This window comes from Petaurus breviceps, unplaced genomic scaffold (genome assembly GCF_028583685.1).
Source record: "Petaurus breviceps papuanus isolate PSGF00001 unplaced genomic scaffold, PetGlider_PUasm1.0 90792, whole genome shotgun sequence".
In the NCBI taxonomy this organism is placed as follows: Eukaryota; Metazoa; Chordata; class Mammalia; order Diprotodontia; family Petauridae; genus Petaurus; species Petaurus breviceps.
The window spans coordinates 10,830,779-10,842,664 of record NW_027187347.1 but is presented as its reverse complement, the minus strand read 5'-3'; positions in this window follow the sequence as shown (position 1 = coordinate 10,842,664).

The window sequence follows — 11,886 nt, the reverse complement described above, 5'->3', positions numbered from 1 at the left end:
CACACACACACACACACACACACACACACACACACACACACACACACACACACACACATTATGTTCCCAAACTAAAATCTACTGATGCCTCTTGCATCTGCAGTGAATTGTAGTAATCCACAATCTGTGTCTCCTGAAACCAGTGTGGCCTTTGCCAAAGTCTTTCCAGGAGTGAGTCGTTTACTGTGTCTAATAGACCAAGGGACTGTCAGGGAGAACAGTTTTGTAATCTCTGAGAGTAATATATATATATGGATAGCCCATGCATATTTCAATCTTTAAAATAGGATGCCATCCTGGTTTGTTACACTGTCCTGTCTTGGGTGGTTGACTTTGAAAGCATGTGGCCTAGAAGCAGTAGGTACCAATTTTCTCACTCCTGTGTTCTTCACTTACTAGATAGTTTATTTTTATGACATGTAGATTATTTTTGTTTTACAGAATCCAGAGAGTGTTTTCTTTCCTTTTTTTTTCTTTTTTGGTGACTTTTCCCCTTTCTCATTAAATAAGGCTACATATGGTTGCAGCTTTTTGTTGTTGTTGTTAAAATGTATATTGTCTTTCTATATCCAGAAGTCTGTGACTGTAACCATAGGTATTTCTTTTTACTGGAAAAAAAATATAACAGAGATTTTTTTTTAATTATTATTAACAGTACTAGTGACTTTGTGGAAGAAGATGAGTTACTATTTAGCTATGCTTACTTAAGTACAGTACACTACATTGCAGTATTTCTGAAACCTAGAACATACACATTATATATAACAACTCTATATCAAAATATATATATTACAGTATATTCATTTTAACTTTTGAATATGCCTATGATCATGAGTTGATAGACAAACACTTCTTTGCATTTATCATTCATCACCAACCTGCTGCAGTTAATTTGGTGCATTTAATAATTGTTACTGGCTCTAGTTTGGTTTTTTATATTATTATCAGCTTCAGTATTGTCTATACAGGTTTTTAGATTCTTTTTAAGATCAGAATTTTAGCAAAACATAGGAAAGTGAAAGCTTTTTTGGAAACATAGTATTAGGCTAAAAGCGAAGAGGATCATGTTCATGAAAGATCCTGTGGAGCTGTGACCCTCTCCGTTTCTGAAGAACAAAAGAAGTGTGTGTGTGTGTGTGTGTGTGTGTGTGTGTGTGCGTGCACGCGTGTGTGTAAAATATCTGTGATCTCCCCTCTCTCTCATATCCATTTATTTTTCCTAAAAAAATCCCAATCAAGATACTAGTTACTCATAGGCTGACCAATGAGAGCAATTCCATGAAAAGGCCTCTGTTTTATGAAGTACAGTCAGTTACATGCCTGGTTGCCCCATTTATATTTGCAAACATGGACTGTGATAATGGTTCTTTAAAGAGTTGCATTTTCAGATGCTTGTAGTAATCTTAAGTAACTGTTCTTCAAAATCTCCCCACGAGTAGGTCAGCAATCTGAAGTTCCAATTTGCTGAAGGAAAATGGAAGCAAGGGGTTTAAATGACTTTTTCCAAATTACAGGTGAGAGAGATTTAAGCCTGGCGCTTCAGTTAGTTCAGTACATTTCTTTAGCCAATGGAATCCAGAAAATATTGGCTCTTGGGAGACCAGGCCCACAATTTCTCCTTTGCATTTGACAGTAGAGATTTGCTCCTTTCATCGTACATTGTGGAATCCTAAAACTGGACTTTCAGAAATCATGTAGTCCATGTTCCTGTTCAAACAGAGGGGTCTTGCTTAAAGATTTCTACACCAAAAGGCCCCATGATTCACTCCCTCAGAAACCAAGGTGAGTGTTTAAATCTTCATTGTCAGAAAAATCTTGTGTCTATATGAGGCCCCATGTGATGTCATTTAATATCTCTTTCTTGTGCTTTATCTTCAACAGCAGTCAAAATTAGCTGGTTATCAAACCTGTAAAATTCCTTTGGCCTGCTCTCCTTTCTGAAAGAATATTTTTCTTTCCTCTTTTCAGACAGTTTTTAATTTTCTGATTTCACTTTATGGCTGGCTCTCCTCAAAGCCATCTTCATCTTTTTTCATCCTACTTGAGTTTTAAAACTTACCTGGTTAGGGTGGTAAAGTACTTAGGACAATGGAAGAATTCCAAATCTGTTTCCCTTTTTTTTCTTATTGTTACTTCCTTAACTTTTATCTGCAGTCTCTAGGATTGATTTGCTTTCCTGGAACATCCTTCAAGAAAAAAAATCCTAACACTGACGAAGTATTAATCAGTAACCCAAAATGCTTATTTTCTCTACTCCCATTCATTTTTATACCACCTTTAGCTTCCATTAAACTAAAAGCACTTTGAGGTGAGTGGGCTGCCAAAGCAGGTAGCTTCAAATTGGAAGAATGGGGAATATTATCTTCATGCTATCTTTGGGTTTTAATTTATCAATATTCTTTTGAGAGTAGGAAGATCTTGATCACATTTGAAAATGTCAGACGAACTAGCTTAGATCATTCATTCCTTTTCATCCTTATAGTCAAAAGGGAAAGTGATTTTTTTTCCTTTAAATAAAATACAAGTTCACTAAGTTATAAGAGACCATTTCTAAGACAGAAAAATGACTGTGTTTATTATGGTCGTAATCATTATTGGAGATTTTAGCGCCTGCTCTTTTTCCCCTAACTGAATGAAACTTTCCACAGCTAATAGGTTTCCACAAGTTAAACTCCGTGAAGGTAATAGAAGGATTTGTATTCCAAAATGATCTTGATCAATCTTAAGCCTCCACAAGTCCTTTCTAAACAAGCCATCAGTAACAAATACATTTTAGGAGGATACATCTTTTTCATGCAACAAAAGCCTTGTTTTGAACACTGGAGCAGGAATTAACTGGCAAAGAAAAATGTCCTTGTAGCCTCCCAAAGTGCCTGATTTGCACCCAGACATATGAGCCTCGACCCCAACTCAAAAACTGATAGTCATAGAATTGTAAGAAAACTTGAGGAGTGATGTGATCTACCCCACCCTCATAATTAACACTCTCTGGGTCATTATTACAAAGTTTGATCATCCAAGTCAAGCTTATACTAGTGATCCCCATCTCTCGTTCACATAAACCGTGATCTGTCTACATAGCATTTTACAGATTTCAAAGTGCTTTTAATAGATAATTGCTCATGTTTTTAGAGTGCTTTGACATTTGCAAAGCACTCTGCAAAAATTATCTCCTTTTCCCCCACAGACATCACATGGAACAAGTGTGATGATCCCCTTTTGCAGAAGAAAAAACTGAAGCTTCGAGAGATTGAATGATCTTCCCAAAGTATCAAGATATTTTGAGCCAGAGACAGGATTAGAATGCAGGATTTGTGACTAGTTGAGGATTCTTTCCTGAACTTTGCCATTCTGACTCTCAAATCTCATAAGGATTTCCTCTGTGTGTTTGTTTGTGTGTGTGTGTGTGAATGTGTATGACTGAACTGCATGATTTTGAACAGGCTAAGAGGCTCTATTTTTTTTCCAAATAAAAACCAGAAAGTCAAAAAAAAAAAAGAATAGTGGGATGGAAGAAGTGCTTGAGGTGTTTGCAAGCAATCAGACTTTCTTTGAATTTCATAAATGTTTCTGCGTTTGGTCTGAAGCTTGAGGCAGATTTTTTTTTTCATCAAACTAGTTTATACACTTAACCTGCAGAGAGGTTTAGAAGGGAATTAATAGAAGAGTTTTGTTGCCACAATCCAAAGAACCACACCGCAACAGATAATTCACCATTTTCCTTATTTTTGTGGCCTTATACTCTACCACTCTTACTTAGCACGAAGATGAAACCAAGACCTTTTCCCATCTTCCTCCCTCCTCACACAGTGTATACTGTGAAGCTAAACATTTGTCTTTCCCATAGTGCATTTTTTCTGAATAAATAAAAAAGCTTTCCTGTCAGTCACCCAAATAACAAAAGCATTTGTCTTGGAAAGTAATACATATAAGAGAAGATTTTGTTTTTATAGGGCCTCTACTGAGCCAGCTAATCAGAAGAATTACTTCAGAGTAAATTAATGGAATCAGTCTATCCACTCCTCTCTGAACTAGGGATCAGGATTTCTTATCACAATCTCTGTCTTGTTCTCAAATTAGTGTCTAGATTACATTGTTAGAAAGAGGCATAATTCCAAGCTGTAACTTTATGATTGCCTAGGTGCTGTCTGTACTGGTAGTAGCAGGAGCATTTGGCCTTAACATTAACTGTATAGCAATGAAAGAAAAGTATTCATCAACAAGATAGTTTGTATTTAGTAGAGTAGGAGATTTCTTTTTCCTTTTCCCTTCATAATGTACTTGCTTTTTTGACAATTCATTTCAAAAAAGTCTGCAGTTCATTTCACTAATACATAGTTTTAGAATTTGAAAACATAGACTTAAAAATAATCTGAAAAAGAGGCCGATATAAAGCCAGTTTATTTTTCATACTGGTCTTTTTAGAATGTGTGCACAGAATGCAATTCCTTCAAAGAAAGTGAAACTAGCCAGCAAACAACACTTTTTCACAGAAAAATAATTCACTCTCTATAAATCTTAATTGGAGTAAAATTTTATTTCCTTAATTTTCCTTTTTATTTCCTTGCTAGAGAATCTAAAATTGATGGGCCATGTACTTTAGAAAATATTTGAGCAGCTCTTTCTTTTTTTCTCTGCCCCTTGTTTTCAAGTGACTCAGTTCTAAAATCTGAGGATTCAATACTAGCTACAATGGATACTGAACTCATATTGCAATGTCCTGTCATTTGCCATTTATTGCTCTAATGGTTTAAACCTTCCATTTTACAGTTGAGCCATCAACAAAAATCCCACGTTTCTTTTCATAACAGCACTTGCTGCTGGGCAAAAAAAAAAAAAAAAGATTTTCTCAGAAACAGTTTGAGACTGAGCTAAGAAAAATAAAAAACTTTCCTTAGAAAACCAGGCAACCAAAATTGACAGGTCCTGGGCCATAGAATTGTAGATAGTTATTGAGGAGGGAGACTGGGGTTTGCAGTACACACACAGAGGACATAGATTTCAAATATTTCCTTCCCGTGCTAATTAAATCCTAATGCAAGAAATCCAGGAAAAAATTTTTTAAAAAGTTACTTGAAAAAACTCCAAAGCAATCACTGAGGCTATAATTTGACCTTAAATTAGTAAACTCTTGTGTTTTGAGGGATTTCATTGCTTCAGGTTTATCTTTCCTCCTACAAATTCATAATCTGGTCTTCAACATTACCTTAATTCAACAAATATTTATTAATCATGGACTGTATGCAGGGTACTATACTAGACTATAAGCATACAAAAATGAAAATAAGTTTGGTTTTTAGCATAGAGTTGAAGTTTCAGTGTACCTAGTGACATCAAAGCAAAGAGAATCAGAGAAATATGAAATGACTTGAGTGGATTCCCAAATACCAATTTTCAAATGTATCCAAATACTTTATCCACAAGAGAGAACCTCACTTTACATACACAATCAGTATTGCATTACATGGGTGAGATAACCTTGCGTGTCTGTAATTGAAGATATCCCTCAGCCCTATCAAAGCCTACCAGATAAATCTTTGGAAACAAGTAGGTACCTTAAGTTAGCTTTTTGCATAACTCCAAAAAGGAAAATGACTGTGAGTGATGTTTTGATTTCCTTGTGCTGTATAAGGAGTCTGTACCTACAGAAGCAACCTATAGAGAAGACTGAAGTAAGTTGGTGTGATATTTAGCTGTTTTTTATTTAGCTGTAAAGGGTTTTTAAGAGTATCCAGAAACTGAGGAGATGTTAGAAAATAAAGCCAGTCTCTCTAATTGCACTCTTCCTTGGGTAAAACCTCTTGAGGGAGTCAGTTCTGCCAAATTCACTCACCAGATTCTGAAGGATTTGGGTAAAATAGGTCTAATCCTATTCATTTCAATGTCAACCATTCCTGAATGACTCAATGAGACCGAAATTGAGGCAGTTGGTATACATGTAACCTATATTACTCTTTGCATTATTGTTGGAGGAGTTAGAGTTTTAAAAGTGGTTCAAAGCCAATGTCTTTAATAATCTATATCTTGCTAAGCAAAGGCAGAAGGCAGTACAGTATGGAAGAATCACTGGTAACCTTGTGGTTTTCAATTGTCCAGGTACTTTGGTCATATTCTGTTGTGGCATATAACTACTCTGCTTACAAACAACCTCCTGATTCCCTTTAGATCACAACATATACTTGTATAGTTCACACATATACACATGCTATCAGATTCACATTCAGACCTTGATGAAATAGTCTTTCAGCTAACAAGCTTATCAACTACCTACTTGTGATAGGCATTGTGTTAGGCACTGGGCATGTGAACACCAAAATGCTTGGAAAGCTTATATTTTTACAGCAGGGTTTCAGAAATGGACTATTAAAGGCTGTTCATTATAAAATTATTCTCCAAAATCACTGAATATTCCAGATTTGCCTACCCTTGCCCCCCCCCATCCCATTCAAACTAATTCTTGGGTGAGCCCTGGAAGATGTCCTAATATGAATGTTTTCCACAAAAGAAGTAGTGCACTGCAGATTAATTTTAATTTAATAATCTAATCTGATATTTAATTGTTGTAGGTTTTTTTTCTTGTAATTTTATTTGGTAACATTGAATTGCTTATAAACAAGCTTCAAACTGTTACCCAGAAAAGAGGCCTTGAGAATCTGTGTGTGTGTTTGTGTGTGTGTGTGTGTGTGTGTGTGTCTGAGTGTGTCCTGGTACGTCTGTGTTTGTGTAGAAAGACAGAAAGAAAAAGTGAGTAAGGAAGAAACTAAGAGGGGGGGAGTGGAATGGGAGAATGAGCAAGAGAGATAAGAAAACTATTGATATATTTATCTGTGTTGTGTAGGATGGCTGTCTGTTGCCATTGAGGAAGAATTGATTGCACTATTCAGAATCAGATCAGAACTGTCACTGTTAAGTTTGGAGCTGTGTTTTTGGGAACAGGAGAGCTTTATCTTTTTTTCTTTTTTCATGCCCCTTTGTAAGGGAGCCATTTGACATGATGAAAACCATTACATAAAACCACTACTGACCTTAGTATTTCATGTCTGTTTCCCTCTAGCACCCCTGGTTTCAACTTGACTGCTTCCCTTTACTTTCTGCCCATGGGCTTAATATATTATAGAATAGGACTGATGATGTACATTAGGTATTACTATTCTCCTTTGAGTAGAAACAGACAGGGCTATGAAAGAGACAACCCAAAACATATTGGGTGAAGACTGACTCTCCATCCTTTGTTGGCACTGGTATCCTTGAGTAAGAGCTGTTTGGGGGTATGCTTTTGGTCTGGGATAGAGTGTTTTATTTTTGCACTAAGCATGACTGCACTGCATTGCACTACTGAAATGTAATTGTGCCAGGAAAGGAAGGGAGGACAGGGACATGAGAAAGAAAGAGGGAAGAGAAAATGGGAACAAGTTAAGAAAATGGAATTGTGTCATAAAGACAACAGATTGCTTCCATCGTGCCTGGTTCTGGGCAGGTTGAAAGATTAATCTGTAGTATCTTTACTGCCGGTTGATCAGACTCCAGGAGAACCTTGGTGACAGGATTCTGTCTTTTTTCAAGCAAGCTCTGTTGTGGTAATGGAAGACATTCAAAGTGAAAGTAATTTCAAGGTTTTCTAAATCTTTTTTTTTTCTTCCAATTAAGCTTTTGCGAAAGGCTGATATAGGCTAAAGGGAGCTAAACAATGTGAAACTGAAAATCCCGATCTTAGGCTGAACACAAAGCCACTTCTCCAATGCACATTCCAGTGGGGCAGAGAAGAATGATCTGTTATCCCTAAAGGCAAGTTTGCCCATTTTGTTGATGCCCCATGAGCTTCAGCATGCTCCCTCTGCCCTGTGATAGAACCATAGATCAGGCTAACCAAAGAGGAAGGCCACGCATGTAGTGAAGAAGTATTTCTTTAAAAGGACAGTGAAGGGAACAGTGCAATAAACACTGCAAATAAGTGTTATGAACAGTTTATTTTCAGAAGAACTAAGCAAACCTTATCTGATGTTGGGGGTGGGGAGGGTGGAAAAGAGGAAGGGAAAGAATGGAAACTTTTACTAGCTGCCTAAACAGAAAATATTGTTAAATAAATTAATCTAAAGAAAATTAGCAGTACCTAAAAGTTTAGGATTGGAATTTCTTTACTTCAAAGCAAAACATAGAAATCATCAGTTTGGCAGATATTCAGTGAATATAGACCCCAGGAAGTGAAGATAAGTTATTTCAAGGATAGTAGAAAAAGAATGAAGGTGCTGAAAGAATCCAGCAGAATCTAAGGATTGATGTTTGCGGTACAAGCAAGAGAATGTTTAAAAGGCAATGTTGAACTATTCTGAAAAATAATTCTTTGTTAAAGGGTTCTAACTGGAAAACTTTCTCTAGTATGGCCTCTCTTTCCTCAAATTGCAGAAATTGGTTCTAGTCCCTCCCTTCTTCTGCTAATACATCCATGTCTATTACCCTCTGCAGAAAAAAACAAAAACAAAAAATGATTGTGAATTTTGCTAGTCTTTTAGATATTTCACACACACACAAAGAAAACAGAGAAGGGAATATCCCTTCAGAGGATAATGCAAAAGCTAAGTACTCTAAGCTTTAGGCTTGTCTCCATTTCCCGTCAGGAACCCTAAAAATCTGGACACTTAACAGGCACACAGAAAAGCCCGTCTGTTGGGTGAGCTTTAAGGGTGGTGAGAAAAAAGTTGGAGAAAGAAATAAACTGACCTTTTTTTGTCTATACATACTAGTTGTCTTAGCCCCCCTGAGGCTTTTGGAAAACAGCTTCTTCCATAGCTGCTGTCTTTTCTGCTCCAGTTCTACAATGCACAGCTTTCTGTCACCAAATATCTGAATTTCCACAGGCCAAGCCAAAAATAATTTTTTCAAAGAATCTTAATGTGATAGGTTCAAAAGATACGTTTTGGTAGTCAAGAAACCACACTTCACTTTTCACCCTGTTCCCACTGTCATTAAGAAAAAATTTCTAATCCAAGGAGCCACTGAGCTGCCTTCTTGACTTTCTAGGCAGGTCAGAAGAAAAACAACAGTAACAAAGGAACATCCCCATAACCTCTCCCCTTCCAACAGAGGCATTAGCTAGAGAACTGTGGTTATTTCCATGAAAAAGAACAAGTTAGTTCTGTTGGAAGTTCTGAAAATTATAATGAATGAGTACAGTCAAGGCCATTGGTCTGTATTGTTAGCAGCAATCGCCAGTGGGAGAGGGGGTGATAGTAATCAAATATTCTGTTGACCACTGAGTTCATTTATTCATGGAATCAACCGCGTTAAGGCTATTGTTTTTTTTTTTTTATTTCCATTATTTTGGGGGATTGGTTTAAAAATGTCCTTTCCTGTGGCATCAAAAGTACTTGGAGGATGATAGGGACCTGCTGTGATAGTGCCTTTCCTGTTGTGGTGAATGCTAGAATTGTAGCTTTGTTTGCTTATAATAATTTGGATTGTTAGTTCTTGTTCTTTACGGAGGTTTGAGAGGATGGCCTCCTACTAGATGAGGATGTAGTCTACTGCTCCTGGAAAGCTGTGATCGGGTGACATTTGCACTAGATTCTAATATGTGTTACCCCCTAGAGTAAGTGAATGAGAGAAAAACCAAGGATAATTTGACGTGAGAATAAGAAGCCAAAAGGAGTATTGATAACTGATGCCACTGATTTTTCTTTCCCCTTCTTTCCTGGAAAGAGAAACACACCATGGTTCTCTTTCATTGTTGCTTCTCCCTCACACTAAAAGGCCACGGTGAACTCATCATCAGCCATGGAGAGTCAATGTTCATAGGGACTTCACCTATCCTTATTGCCTAAGCTATATGACTCTGTTTTTGTTCTCAGTTGTTGGCAGCATCATGGACATGCCATGAAGTGACATCCCCTTCCCTGAGTTGTCTAGCAACTCAGGAGTCCAGCAGTGAGCCACTGCCAGCATGTTTTATTTTAACTCCATGAATACTTTTGATGTCTTTGCTCAGAAAAGAGGTAGATGGTCCTCTAGGTGACACTGTGAAAGACGTGTACAGGCAGTAGGAAACCCAGCGTATTGAAGGAAACAAGTGATGGGGTGCCAAAAGTGTGTCTGCTTCTTTCTCTCTCCTCACTCCCCTCCCCAATCCCACCTCCACTCTAAATTAGGGTAGGTAGTCTTGCATGATTTCCCAAATAACTTCTTTGGTTTCTCTTAAGGGGTGGACTGGAAAGTCCTCCAAAAACTGAGACAGGTGCCATCTGTATCTCCCTCTGACCAGCCAGTTTTCTTACATACTTGTCCAGGTGGCTTTGACCAGTCATTGAAGATAACCTGGAAGCTTGCGCTAGACCAAGCTGCCTGTCCAGTTTGTATGACCTTGCCTCATGCTCCCCAGTTGAATTGGAATGATACTATTAGGAGGTGGATCCATTTGAACCCTGAGCAATTATGCATTGTTATTGGATGCTGCAGTCCTAGGGCTTAGTTTGTATTATCCAAAAGCATCTTTTTCTGCATCTCTTTCTTTCAGTTCACTCTGTTTCCCTGATTATGATTTTTATTATATTTGTTTATTTTTTTAGTAGATTACATTTTATGTCCATTTTAGTAGTATCTCTCTTTTTTCCCATGGATACTGTACTAACCTATTACTTAAATATAATTTTGTTTTATTAATATGTAATTCTACTGTAGACCAAAAAATATGAAGACAAAATTTGTTTCAGATTAAAGATATTAAAAAAAAAAACCTAGTGAGTAAAAGATAGAGCTGAAGGAAAAGGCAAGAAAAGCAGTGGTTAATCATGTTAAGTTAGAAATCTAAGAGTAGCCTTACCTATTTCTTAACCAATGCTTATCAGTTAGTATTTTATTGTTTCCAGCACATTCACGCTTGTATCCTATTATCCTGGTTTGTTTGTTTTGTTTTTCTTCAATGTTCTTGAGGTTGCACGTTGTGTCGTTGTTGACAATGCCCGATTTTTATTGTATTATACTTTTATCAGTCATTTCCTTTGGAAGGATGGGGAAAATATGTTGTTTTTTATTAATTTTTTAAAATGCACTGGAAATAAAATTGGACACACTTCACTGTTTGAAAAGCAAAACAAAACAACAACAAAAATGAGGTTTGAAAAAAAAAACAGCAACCAAATAAGCAACAGGAGAACAAGCTAAGAGAAATCCCATCTTTGTATTGAACACACATCCAAAATACTATCTCCCATGAAAAATAAAAACCAACAAATAAAAGAAAGAAGAAACAATTGTCAGCCACAAAAAAGAAAACCAGCAGAGCCCGAGCTCAGTTGACTTCAGAACTAGTTGGGACGGGGGAAGGAGGAAGGAGAGAGTCATTGAGTCTCTTCCCTTAACCTTTATATTTTGATATCTTCAAGAAAGTAGTGCACATACACCTTCCCTTCCTTGTAGTCCTGTCTGACTTTTCAGCTTCCTACTTCTCCCTTGCAAGTGGTCCTCCATCGGTAGTGATTTCAGACCTTAACACAGGAAGGAAGCCATCATCAAAAAATAATCACTGGGTCAGTATCTGCCAGTGCTGGAGAATGTGTTGGAACCCACTAGATCGCCCTTCTTTATGGTCACTAGGTGCCATTTGAGCCAGTTAACTCCATTTAAACAAATAGCAAAAACAAAGGTAATTATAATTACTACCAGAAAAAAAATTTTCTTAGCCTGTTGGCTTTCGTTTGCTTAATGTTTGCTGATTTTTCTTAAGGGTAGGGGTGTGAGTGGATGTAATTTCACAATCCTGATACAGTAATTGTTTTGCATCTTCCATGTTTTATGCAAAAACAGACATTTAAATCAATAAATAATTGTGCCCTAGACTGAAAGGTAATGTTTAGGAAAGGAAAAAAATTGTTGGGATTTTTTCTACATTTTTTT